General features: G+C 37.2%; 1 protein-coding gene across 3 annotated transcripts in view; it reads left to right on the top strand.

The window, feature by feature from the left end:
- NEBL (nebulette) overlaps positions 1 to 14,671 on the top strand; it is a 395,085-nt gene that overhangs the window by 54,684 nt on the left and 325,730 nt on the right. The gene's annotated exons all lie outside the window — the stretch shown is intronic.

The following is a 14,671-nucleotide window of genomic DNA, read 5'->3' as shown; positions in this document are numbered from 1 at the left end:
AGTAGAGAAAGGATTGCTGTTGGGCATCTTAGTCTCTCTCTTCTTTTGTTTCCATGATATTAGCTTTCTCCTGTTGCAAGTCCTTAGCTCACAAGATTGTTGTAAGAATGATTGAGAAGATGTGTATGAATGTGCCCTGTAAGCGGTGAAAGTAATGTCTCTAAGCTTCTTTGTGTTTAGGATGTCACTTGTGCTGAACTGTAACACCCAATGTTGTATTTTGGGTTGTAACTTGTGCTGAAGTACAACATCCAGTGTTTGTGTTTTCTATAAATGACTATGCATTCATAGGAAAGAGAAACTTAATCAGTGGCTTTATTAAGACTCATTTCACACATAAGTAATTTAGAAAAAGAAAACTGACTCTGTTTCACTGAGATTAATATAGTTCTGCCCATGGCATATCTAAAACAGTGTCTAAATACATCTAAGAAATAACAGTTTTTTTTTTTCAGTAAAGAAACAAAATTTCACTTATTTTTAATGCTCATTTAGCCAGTTGCATTTATGGAAAATCTTTCCCCAGAGGTTGGAAAACTAGCAAACAGCAGCTTTAATATAAGTCAATAGAACATTAAGTAGAGAAAAGCTCGGAGTAACATACTGTGCTATTATCTTGTGATAATTTCAATTTAGGTTTCTTTTTAAGTATGTGTGCAGGATTTTACTGTTAGACTAAATGTAAAATGGAGTCAATGTCTGTGGAGTACTGACATGAACCTGGAGAGTGAACATTTTGCCCCTTCTCAGGGAAGCAGGCCAGAATATCTGTAAAATGGTGACACTTTGATCCTGACTGGAAGAAACCATGTTGAAAGAACGATAAGGAAGGGATTATGGAACAACAAACATAAGTTGTCAGCTGGAGGAGATGTTCCTGTCAGGCATTGAACTTGATGAATTTCTTCAGCTGGAATAGACAGTTCAGGTGTAGCCTGTAGTTTTCATTGGTAGTGGCTGTGGGGTGCTGCATCAGCCAGAATGACACTAGGTTGCCATCCTTCTCAGTGGGCACATGAGGAAATCATAATGTTGGCTATGTTAGCAACCACTGGGTAATTGTTCTGTGCTAGGAGTGATGTTCAATGTTTTCTGTGTATTTTCTCAGTTAAACCTCACTATATCCCCGAGGTAGGTAAGAAATATTTCTAATATTCTTTTTTTTATAGATCAGGTGGACTCAGGTTAGATAACTTATGTAAGGTCATAGAGATAATAGTGGCCAAGTTGCTACTTGAACCCAGGTTGTCTGACTCTAGAGCTTGTTTTATAACCACCACGCTATACTCAACTGATTCTCTAAAGTTGATATTTGAGAGAACAGACGAAAAAGATGTGGAAGCTTTTTAGCTATAGAGAGATGCGTTCAGCAATGATTGAGTAAAAGGGATTGAAATTACTCTCTCAACGTAACATACTAAGAATAACTAGGCAATATATAGGACAGAACAGTTGTCAGACATTAGGCAAGCAGCACAGACAGTGACCTTTCAGAGAAGGCAAACAAACGTGATTGTTGCAGCTTGCTGCCTGGAGAGAGTTCTAGGCTGAGGCACAGGAATACATATTATATTCCTAGACATATAACAGAGCCCAGGAATTACCCTAAGTTGAGGAGACAGAGTTCAGAGGTTGGAGAGGCTAAGGCTGCTAGAATTCGCAGGGCCAGATCTTGGTTAGAAGAGATCTAACCAAGGTTAGGAGAACAGAGAGGTGACTCTGGAGATCTGCTGAGCTTTGAGTGAGGAAACTCCTGAGGCTAGAGAAAGATGCAGGAGAGAATCAAGAACTGGGTGCAGTCATCCAGGAGCTCAATAGTTTTTTTTTTTTTTCCCTATCACCCAGAGTAGAAAGGCCCTGGTTATCAGGGAACCATTGTCTCCTGGTGGGTCTCATGGTGGAGCCAAATTTGCCCTTGCCCAAAAGTTCTTCTGGTCTTACTTGGCAGAGCTTAAGAGCAAGCCATGGAAGGAACAGGTTGTATCCAAGTAACTTTATTGCACCCAGCTCAAGCTCAGCAATATTTAAAAGAATAAAAAGCTCCAGCACCAACAAAGTAACATGTGTATTTCTGAAATCCAATAAAAATTACCGGTCATTCAGGTTGGGTGCTGTGGCTCACACTTGTAATCCTAGCATTTTGGGAGGCTGAGGCAGGAAGATTGCTTGAGCCCAGGAATTCATGACCAGCCTGGACAATACAGTGAGACCACCATCTCTGGAAAACAATTTAAAAAGTTGCTGGGATTGGTGCGGCACACCTGTAGTCCCAGCTGCTCAAGAGGTTAAGGTGGGAGGATTGCTTAAATCCAGGAGTTTGAGGTTGCATTGAGCTATGATTGTGCCAATTCACTCCAGCCTGAGTGACAGCAAGACCTTGTCTCCAAAAAAGTAAAAAGAAAAAGAAATTACCAGGCATTCAAAGAAGCAGGAAAATGTGACCCATAATGAGGAGAAAAACAGTATATAGAAAAAGGCCTAGAAATGACACAGATGATAGAATTACTAGACAAGGACTGCTATGGACTGAATTGTGACCCTCCTCATCTTTACCAAATCCGTATGTTGAAGTCCTAACTCTTAATGTGATGATAATTGGAGATGGACACTTTGGTAATTTGGTAATTAGTGTTAGGTGATGTTATGAGAGTAGGGCCTTTATGATAAGATTAATAACTTTATAAGAAGAAGAAGAGAGAGATACAGATTACCTTTTTGCATGTACCGTGTGAGAACACAGTGAGAAGGAGCGATGTGCAAACCAAAAAGAGGGCTCTCACCAGGAAATGAATTGGTTGGCAGCTTGAGTTTGGACTTCTAACCTACAGAATGGTAAGAAATAAATATCTGTTGTTTAAGCCACCCAGTCTATGGTATTTTGTTATAGCAGCCTGAGCTAATAAAAGGACATTAAAACAACTATTGTAAATATACTGCATATGTTCAAGTATGTAGAGGAAAAAAAGAGTATGATAAAGAGAGTCATGGAAGATATAAAATAGACATGCATTAAATTTCTAGAGTTGAAAAAATATGATACAGAAGATACATGAGAGGGATAAACAGCAACCATTAGTAAACTTGAAGATATAGCAATTATCTAAAATGAAACAAGAAAAAAGAAGACTAAAAAGAATTAACGGAGCATCAGTGAGTAGTGGGACCATAGAAAATAGCCCATCATATTTATAATTATAGTCACAAAAGGAGTGGAAGAAAAGAAACATATCTTAAAAAATAATGGCTAAAAAATTAAGAGCGGAGGGGGAAGGAACAGAAAAAAATCTAAAGAAATAGTGGCTGAAAAATATCCAAATTTGCTGAAAATCATCATCCCACAGACCCAAAATTTCAATAAGCTCCAGTTAGAAGAAAGTGAAAAAAACTACACCAAGGCACATCATAATCAAAAGCAGTCAGAGACAAAGGACATTATGCACAGAAGAACAAAGGTGATATTGAGCGAACTCCTTGTTGGAAACAGTGCAAGTCAGAAAACAATGGAGCAGCACCTTTAAGGCACTGAAAGAAAAAAAAACTCTCACCTAGACTTCCATACAAAGTGGAAAAAAAAAATTAAAGAATAGATGAAATAAAGACCTTCCCAGACACACAAAATCTGAAAGAATTTGTCACCAGCTGACCATCAGTACAGGAAATGTTAACAGAAGGCTTTTAGACAGAAAGAAAATGATACCAGATGGAAACTGAATCTGCACAAAGAAATAAAAAGCACTAGAAAAGGTAAATATGAACATAAATACAAAAGACTTCTTGTTTTTAAAAATATCTTTAAAAAACAATTAACTGTTTAAAGCAAATATTATAACAAGGTATTATGGTAGTAAAATCTGTGACAATAGTTGCACAAAGGCCAGGAAGGGGCAAAAGGGAAAAAGTGTCATGAGGTTATTATACTATATATAAAGTGGTATAATAAAACTTGAAGGTAGACTGTATTAATGTTAAGACGTTTATTACAAACCTTCATGAAATGCCTAAAGAAACAACATAAAGAGATATAGCTAATAAGCCAATAAAGAAGATAAAAAGGAATCATAAAAAACACTTAATTAAAAAGAAGTTAAAAATGAGCAAAAAGGAACAAAGAACAGATTGGAAAAATAGAAAACAAATATCATGACGATATATTTAAACTCTATCATGTTAATAGCCACATTGAATGTAAATGGTCTAAACTCTGTCAATTAAAAGACAGGCTCTGTCAGACAGGATTAAAAAAAAAAAAGCAGGACCCAACTTTCCATTGGCTAAAAGAAATCTAATTAAATATGAAGACACAGATAGGGTAAAAGTTAAAGGATGGAAAAAGATATCGCATGCCAGCGTTAATCAAAGAAAGGTGGAGTAGCTGTATGCATATGGGACAACGTATATTTCTGAGCAAGGAATATTACTAGGAATAAAGAGGGTAATTTCAAAATGATAAAGGAATCATTTTCTCAAGAAAACATAGCAATCCTAAATGTGGTTGAAGTTTCTAATGCTAAACTGAAAGAAGAAATAGCCAGACCACCATTTAGGTGGAGATTTCAACACCTTACTCTTGATAATTGGTAGAACAAATAGACAGAAAATCAGTAAGAATACAGAATAATTGAACAACACTATAATCAACGTGATCAAATTGACATTTATAGAACGTCCTGTCTCACAACAGCAGAATTAGATTCTTTTCAAGTGCACACAGAACATTTACCAAGATAGACCATATTTTGGGCCATAAAACAAATCTTAATCAATTTAAAACGATTTAAGTCATTCAGGGTATGTTTTCTGACCACAGTGGGATTACATTAGAAATTAATAACAGAAAGATATCTGGATAATCCCCAAATATTTGGAAACCACACAACACACTTGAATAATTTGAATCAATACAAGAAAAAATCACAAGTGAAATTAGAAAATATTTTGAAGTAAATGAAAATTAAAACAACATATTAAAACCCACAACAACAATTTGTGAGTTACCAATAAACAATGCTTAAAGGGAAATTAATAGCATTAAAAGTGTATTATATTAGAAAACTAGAAGGTTCTAAAACCAATGACTTAAGCTTCAACCATAAGAAACTAGAAAAAGAAGAGCAAGTTAAAGCAAAAGTAAGCAGAAGAAAGGAAATAATAAACTATAGGAGCAGAATCAATGTCATAAAAAACAGAAAAATAGAGAAAATCAATGAAAGCAAAGGCTAGTTTTCTTTTTACTTTATTAAAATACTGAGCTTATTTTACATGTATATTTTTGTCTTCCCACTATTTCCATGTCTGACCATTGGTACTACTATGTATGCAGTACATATATACTTTAAGCATGTATGGAATGTTAACATTCCATACAAACTAAAAACCAAGGAAAGGGTGGAGTTCCATTTTTACAAACTAAATGACATTTTGGACAACACATTCTGGGCAATGGGACCTGGACAACATTTATCAAACATGGTAAGGAAAGTTCTCACTCTGCATTATAAAAAGGACAGCCAGATATCATCTGTTACAGAAACGAAATAAGATGGAAAATTTTTAACAAACTGTTAACACTATTTTCTTGAAGACACTTCATCCACTGCCAGAGATCAGAATAGCCTCCTGGTCAGTCATCCAGAAGCAACTCTTCACATAATTGATGAACTTGGCTTCCACTTTGGGAAGAGAACCACCTTTTTCTGTGTTTGCTTGCATTTTTGCTTTAATGTCTTCTACAGAATTAGGCCCTTTTGCTGTTTTAGGAGTTTTTTCCTGGTTTTTTTTTTTTTTTTTTTTTTTTTAGGATTCTCGTCCTTTTGATCTTGGTGTTGATGGTTTTGAGTCTTTTCCATGGTGGAAATGATTTTTGTGCATTTTTGGCTGGAGCGTCTTATATAGATTTCTTCACTGGCACTTTTTCTTCAGTTTCCTCATCATCAAAATCTCCTCCTCCTCCTCTTCCTCCGCCTCCTCCTTCTTCTTATTCTTATTCTCCTTCTCTTTCTCCTTCCTCTTCCTCCTCCTGCTCCCCCTCCCTCTCCTCCTCCTCCTTCTTCAGCAGTGGCAGCAAGTTTTACTTTTTTTCTGTGGAAACTTGTTACCACTTCCAGGGGCAGATCACTTTCCAGATACACTTAAGAGTTTCACATCCTCCTCCTCTTCATCTTCTGACTCTGCATCTTCCTCCACAGATACTAAATACTGTCTATGAATATGTACAGGCCCTGAACCACACTTCAACTGTAAGACTGGGTGGTGTAATTTCAAAGCCCCCAAGGGAAATCATTGGCTGTACAGACATTTTCAATTTTATTCTTTTTCTTTTTTTTAAATTATACTTTAAGTTCTAGGGTACATGTGCACAATGTGCAGGTTTGTTACATAGGTATACATGTGCCATGTTTGTTGGTTTGCTACACCCATCAACTCGTCATTTACATTAGGTATTTTCCTAATGCTATCCCTCCCCCAGTCCCCCACCCCCCGACAGGCCCCAGTGTGTGATGTTCCCCACCCTGTGTCCAAGTGTTCCCATTGTTCAGTTCCCACCTATGAGTGAGAACATGTGGTGTTTGGTATTCTGTCCTTGTGATAGTTTGCTGAGAATGATCACTTCCAGCTTCATCCATGTCCCTGCAAAGGATGTGAACTCAACTTTTTTATGGCTGTATAGTATTCCACGGTGCATATGTGCCACATTTTCTTAATTCAGTCTATCATCGATGGACATTTGGGTTGGTTCCAAGTCTTTGCTATTGTAAATGGTGCTGCAATAAACATATGTGTGCATGTGTCTTTGTAGTAGCATGATTTATAATCCTTTGGGTATATACCCAGTAATGGGATCACTGGGTCAAATGGTATTTCTAGTTCTAAATCCTTGAGGAATCGCCACACTGTTTTCCACAATGGTTGAACTAATTTACACTCCCACCAACCATGTAAAAGCGTTCCTATTTCTCCACATCCTCTCCAGCATCTGTTGTTTCCTGACTTTTCAATGATCGCCATTCTAACTGGCGTGAGATGGTATCTCATTGTGGTTTTGATTTGCATTTCTCTGATCACCAGTGATGATGAGCATTTTTTCATGTGTCTGTTGGCTGCATAAATGTCTTCCTTTGAGAAGTGTCTGTTCATATCCTTTCCCACTTTTTGATGTGGTTGTTTGTTTTTTTCTTGTAAATTTGTTTAAGTTCTTTGTAGATTCTGGATATTAGCCCTTTGTCAGATGGGCAGATTGCAAAGATTTTCTCCCATTCTGTAGGTTGCCTGTTCACTCTGATGATAGTTTCTTTTGCTATGCAGAAGCTCTTTAGTTTAATTAGATCCCATTTGTCTATTTTGGCTTTTGTTGCCATTGCTTTTGGTGTTTTAGTCATGGAGTCTTTGCCCATGCCTATGTCCTGAATGGTATTGCCTAGGTTTTCTTCTAGGATTTTTATGGTTTCAGGTCTAACATTAAGTCTTTAATCCAACTTGAATTAATTTTTGTATATGGTGTAAGGAAGGGATCCAGTTTCAGCTTTCTACACATGGCTAGCCAGTTTTCCCAGCAGCATTTATTAAATAGGGAATCCTTTCCCCATTGCTTGTTTTTGTCAGGCTTATCAAAGATCAGATGGTTGTAGATGCATGGTGTTGTTTCTGAGGCCTCTGTTCTGTTCCATTGGTCTATATATCTGTTTTGGTACCAGTACCAGCCTGTTTTTACTGTAGCCTTGTAGTATAGTTTGAAGTCAGGTAGCACGATGCCTCCCACTTCGTTCTTTTTGCTTAGGATTATCTTGGCTATGTGGGCTCTTTTTTGGTTCCATATGAACTTTAAAGTAGTTTTTTCCAATTCTGTGAAGAAAGTCAGTAGTAGCTTGATGGGGATGGCATTGAATGTATAAATTACCTTGGGAAATATGGCCATTTTCATGATATTGATTCTTCTTATCCATGAGCATGGAAAGTTCTTCCATTTGTTTGTGTCCTCTTTTATTCTGTTTAGCAGTGGTTTTTAGTTCTCCTTGAAGGGGTCCTTCACATCCCTTGTAAGTTAAATTCGTGGGTGTTTTATTCTCTTTGTAGCAATTGTGAATGGGAGTTCACTCATGATTTGGCTCCTTGTTTGTCTGTTATTGCTGTACAGGAATGCTTGTGATTTTTGCACATTGATTTTGTACAGACATTTTCAAAGTTGCCAGTGTTACCTTAATTGGACTGCATTTGTAATTCATTGCCTCTGCTTCAACAATGTGCAATTCATCCTTTGCACGAGTCCCTAACCTGACTGTTCTTAAAAATAATTTGTGCTCATTTTCATCAGTATCCACTTTAAAGTGATAATCTTTGTTGGTTCTGGGGCCTCAGGGGGCTCATGTCCATGTCCACTGAACCTTCCATGGGGTGGTGGCATATGCTTAGGTAGGAGAGAAGATGGATGGAGATAAATGATTACTGCTCCAGAGAAGAGCTGTACAGGACAGAATCACACCAGGGCTAGTTATCTGAGAGTATGAAAATCGCTAAATAGGCAGAATGATTAAGAAAAAAAGATAGGGAACAAAGAACCAATACCAGGGATGACAGAAATGACATTACTACAGATTGTATAGATATTAAAAGAATAGTAAGGGAATATTATGAGTAGCTCTATACCAATAAATTTGATAACTTCTACATGAAAGAGAAAAATTTCTTGAATGCATACTATGAAAGTTCACTTAAGAAGACATAGGCCTATTAAGAAACTTAAATTTGTATTTAAGAACATTACCGTTATAAAAACAAACACCTCCAGGCTCAGTTGCCTTCACTGGCGAGTTCTAACAAAGATTGAAGGAAAAAGTATCAATTCTACAGACTCTTTCAGTAAATAGAAGTGGGCACAAGGCCAGCATGACCTTGATTCTCAAAGCTAGACAAAGCAATTATAATAAATGAACATTGTCCACAGGAGAAAACAGGAAAGATCTAAAATAGACACCCTAACATCACAATTAAAAGAACTAGAGAAGCAGGAGCAGACACATTCAAAAGCTAGCAGAAGACAAGATATAACTAAGCTCAAAGCAGAAGTGAAGGAGATAGAGGCATGAAAAACCCCTCAAAAATTCAATGAATCCAGGAGCTGGTTTTTTGAAAAGACTAACAACATAGATAGACCACTAGCTGGACTAGTAAAGAAGATAAGAGAGAAGAATCAAATAGATGCAATAAAAAATGATAAAGTTAATGATAAAGTTTGTATTTCTGTGGGAAATACAAACTACCATCAGAAAATACTATAAACACCTCTATGCAAATAAACTAGATAATCTACAAGAAATGGATGAATTCCTGGACACATACATTCTCCCAAGACTAAACCAGGAAGAAGCTGAATCTCTGAATAGACCAACAACAAGTTCTGAAATTGAGGCAGTAATTAATAGCCTACCAACCAAAAAAAGTCCAGGACCAGATGGATTCACAGCCGAATTCTACCAAAGATACAAAGAGGAGATGGAACCATTCCTTCTGAAACCATTCCAATCAATAGAAAAAGAGGGAATCCTACCTAATTTATTTCATGAGGCCAGCATCATCCTGATACCAAAACCTGGCAGAGACACAACAAAAAAAGAAAATTTCAGGCCAGTATCCCTGATGAACATTGATGCGAAAATCCTCAATAAAATACTGGCAAACTGAATCCAGCAGCACATCAAAAAGCTTATCCACCACGATCAAGTCAGCTTCATCCCCAGGATGCAAGGCTGGTTCAACATACGCAAATCAATAAACATAATCCATCACATAAACAGAACCAATGACAAAAACCACATGATTCTCTCAATAGATGCAGAAAAGGCCTTTGATAAAATTCAACAGCCCTTCATGCTAAAAACTCTCAATAAACTAGGTATTGATGAAACGTATCACAAAATAATAAGAGCTATCTATGACATACCCACAGCCAATATCATACTGAATGGGCAAAAGCTGGAAGCATTCCCTTTGAAAACCGGCACAAGACAAGGATGCCCTCTCTCCCCACTCCTATTCAACATAGTATTGGAAGTTCTGGCCAGGGCAATCGGGCAAGAGAAAGAAATAAACGGTATTCCAATAGGAAGAGAGGAAGTCAAATTGTCTCTGTTTGCAGATGACATGATTGTACATTTAGAAAACCCCATTGTTGGTAAAGGGATCGATTCACCAAGAAGAGCTAATTATCCTAAATATATATGCACCCAATACAGGAGCACCCAGATTCATAAAGCCTTAGAGACCTACAAAGAGACTTAGACTCCCACACAATAATAATGGGAAAACTTAACACCCCACTGCTAATATTAGACAGATCAATGAGACAGAAAGTTAACAAGGATATCCAGGACTTGAACCCAGCTCTGGACCAAGCGGACCTAATAGACATCTACAGAACTCTCCACCCCAAATCAACAGAATATACATTCTTCTTAGCACCACATCACACTTATTCTAAAATTGACCACATAATTGGAAGTAAAACACTCCTTAGCAAATGTAAAAGAACAGAAATCACAGCAAACTGTCTCTCAGACCACAGTGCAATCAAATTAGAACTCAGGATTAATAAACTCCCTCAAAAGCGCACAACTACGTGGAAACTGAATAACCTGCTCCTGAATAACTACTGGGTAAATAACGAAATGAAGGCAGAAATAAAGATGTTCTTTGAAAACAATGAGAATGAAGACATAATGTACCAGAATCTCTGGGACACATTTAAAGCAGTGTGTAGAGGGAAATTTATAGCACTAAATGCCCACAAGAGAAAGAAGGAAAGATCTAATGTCGACACCCTAACATCACAATTAAAATAACTAGAGAAGCAAGAGCAAACAAACACAAAAGCTAGCAGAAGGCAAGAAATAACTAAGATCAGAGCAGAACTGAAGGAGACAGAGACACAAAAACCCCTTCAAAAATCATTGAATCCAGGAGCTGTTTTTTTGAAAAGATCAACAAAATAGACCACTAGCCAGACTAATAAAGAGAAAAGAGAGAAGAATCAAATAGATGCAATAAAAATGATAAAGGGGATATCACCACCGATCCCATAGAAATACAAACTACCATCAGAAAATACTATAAATACCTCTGTGCAAATAAACTAGAAAATCTAGAAGACATGGATAAATTCCTGGACACATACACCCTCACAAGACTAAACCAGGAAGAAGTTGAATCTCTGAATAGACCGATGACAGGTTCTGAAATTGAGGCAATAATTAATAGCCTACCAACCAAAAAAAAAAGGCCAGGACCAGATGGATTCACAGCCGAATTCTACCAGAGGTACAAAGAGGAGCTGCTACCATTCCTTCCAAAACTATTTCAATCTGTAGAAAAAGAGGGAATCCTCCCTAACTCATTTTATGAGGCTAGCGTCTTCCTGATACCAAAGCCTGGTAGAGACACAACAAAAAAAGAGAATTTTAGGCCAATATCCCTGATGAACTTCGATGCAAAAATCGTCAATAAAATACTGGCAAACTGAATCCAGCAGCACATCAGAAAGCTTATCTGTCACGATGAAGTCGGCTTCATCCCTGGGATGCAAGGATGATTCAACATATGCAAATCAATAAACGTAATCCATCACATAAACAGAACTAACAGCAAAAACCACTTGATTCTCTCAATAGATGCAGAAAAGGCCTCCGACAAAATTCAACAGGTCTTCATGCTAAAAACTCTCAATAAACTAGGTATTGATGGAACGTATCTCAAAATAATGAGAGCTATTTATGACAAACCCACAGCCAATATCATAGTGAATGGACACCCTTTGAAAACCGGCACAAGACAAGAATGCCCTCTCTCACCACTCATATTCAACGTAGTGCTGGATATTCTGGTTAGGGCAATCAGGCAAGAGAAAGAAATAAATGGTATTCAATTAGGAAAAGAGGAAGTCAAATTGCCTCTGTTTGCAGATGATATGACTGTGTATTTAGAAAAACCCATTGTCTCAGCCCAAAATCTCCTTAAGCTGATAAGTAACTTCAGCAAAGTCTCAGGATACAAAATCAATGTGCAAAAATCACGAGCATTCCTATACACCAATAACAAACCAACAGAGAGCCAAATCATGAGTGAATTCCCATTCACAACTACTACAAAGAGAATAAAACACCTGGAAATCCAACTCAAAAGGGATATGAAGGATCACTTCAAGGAGAACCACGAACCACTGTTCAATGAAATAAAAGAGGATACAAACAAATGGAAGAACTTTCCATGCTCATAGATAGGAAGAATCAATATCCTGAAAATGGCCATACTGCCCAAGGTAATTTATACATTCAATGCTATCCCCATCAAGCTACTACTGACTTTCTTCACAGAATTGGAAAAAACTACTTTAAAGTTCATATGGAACCAAAAAAGAGCCCACATAGCCAAGATAATCCTAAGCAAAAAGAACAAAGCGGGAGGCATGCTACCTGACTTCAAACTATACTACAAGGCTATAGTAACCAAAACATCCTGGTACTGGTACCAAAATAGATATGTAGACCAATGGAAGAGGACAGAGGCCTCAGAAACAACACCATGCATCTACAACCATCTGATCTTTGATAAGCCTGACAAAAACAAGCAATGGGGAAAGGATTCCCTATTTAATAAATGCTGCTGGGAAAACTGGCTAGCCATGTGTAGAAAGCTGAAACTGGATCCCTTCCTTACACCATATACAAAAATTAATTCAAGTTGGATTAAAGACTTAATGTTAGACCTGAAACCATAAAAATCCTAGAAGAAAACCTAGGCAATACCATTCAGGACATAGGCATGGGCAAAGACTCCATGACTAAAACACCAAAAGCAATGGCAACAAAAGCCAAAATAGACAAATGGGATCTAATTAAACTAAAGAGCTTCTGCATAGCAAAAGAAACTATCATCAGAGTGAACAGGCAACCTACAGAATGGGAGAAAATCTTTGCAATCTGCCCATCTGACAAAGGGCTAATATCCAGAATCTACAAAGAACTTAAACAAATTTACAAGAAAAAAACAAACAACCCCATCAAAAAGTGGGAAAGGATATGAACAGACACTTCTCAGAAGAAGACATTTATGTAGCCAACAGACACATGAAAAAATGCTCATCATCACTGGTGATCAGAGAAATGCAAATCAAAACCACAATGAGATACCATCTCATGCCAGTTAGAATGGCAATCATTGAAAAGTCAGGAAACAAGAGATGCTAGAGAGGATGTAGAGAAATAGGAACGCTTTTACATGGTTGGTGGGAGTGTAAATTAGTTCAACCGTTGTGGAAAAGAGTGTGGCGATTCCTCAAGGATTTAGAACTAGAAATACCATTTGACCCAGTGATCCCATTACTGGGCACATACCCAAAGGATTATAAATCATGCTACTACAAAGACACATGCACACATATATTTATTGCAGTACTATTTACAATAGCAAAGACTTGGAACCAACCCAAATGTCCATCAATGATAGACTGAATTAAGAAAATGTGGCACATATGCACCATGGAATACTATACAGCCATAAAAAGGATGAGTTCACATCCTTTGCAGGGACATGGATGAAGCTGGAAGTGATCATTCTAAGCAAAGTATCACAAGGACAGAAAACCAAACACTGCATGTTCTCACTTATAGGTGGAAGTTGAACAATGAGAACACATGGACCCAGGGTGGGAAATATCACACACTGGGGCCTGTCGGGGGGTGGGGGACTGGGGGAGGGATAGCATTAGGAAAATACCTAATGTAAATGATGAGTTGATGGGTGCAGCAAGCCAACAAACATGGCACATGTATACCTATGTAACAAAACTGCACGTTCTGCACATGTATCCCCGAACTTAAAATATAAAAGAAAAAGAAATGAAGATTATTACAGGCCAATATTCTTCATGAACACATATGTAAAAGTTATTAACAGACTTTTAGCCAATAAAATTCAACAATATGTAAAAAAGATAGTATTATGGCCAAGTGGGGTTTCTTCCAAGAATTCAGGGTTGGCTTAACATTAAAAAAGATCAATCAATGTTTTCCATATCAGCAGACTAAGAAGGAAAAACAGTATGTTTATCTTAATTGGTGTAGAAAAGCATTTTACTATGCGCAACATCAATTCTTGATAATAACTCTGAGCAAACTGGGCATAGATGGAAACTTCTTCATCCTGATATAGGGCATCTACAAAAAATGTAAAGCTAACATCTTACTTGATGGTGAAAGACAGGAAGTTTTCCCCTGAGATGAGGAACAGGGTGAGGATGTTTGCCTCATTACTTCTATTTAACATAGTACTGGAAGTTCTTATCAGTGCAGTGAGGCAGGAGAAAGTAATAAAAAGCACATAGATTGGAAAAGAAGGATACAACTACCTTCATTCACAGACCACATGATTGTCTATGTGGATAATCGTAGGGAATCTGAAAAAAAAATCAACTGAACTAATACGTGAGTTTAGTGAGAATGCAGTATATAAGCCAATATAAAAATCATTTGCATTTCTATATACTGGCAATAAGCAATTAGAACTTGAAACTGAAAACAATACAATTTATGATAGCATCAAAACTTATGAAATACTGGGGATAAATTTGAGGAAAAATGTGTAAAACTTCTACACTGGAAACTACAAAATGTTGCTGGAAAAATTA

The sequence above is a fragment of the Gorilla gorilla genome, chromosome 8, assembly GCF_029281585.2.
Source record: "Gorilla gorilla gorilla isolate KB3781 chromosome 8, NHGRI_mGorGor1-v2.1_pri, whole genome shotgun sequence".
Lineage (NCBI taxonomy): Eukaryota > Metazoa > Chordata > Mammalia > Primates > Hominidae > Gorilla > Gorilla gorilla.
This window is presented reverse-complemented; position numbering and strand designations above follow the sequence as displayed.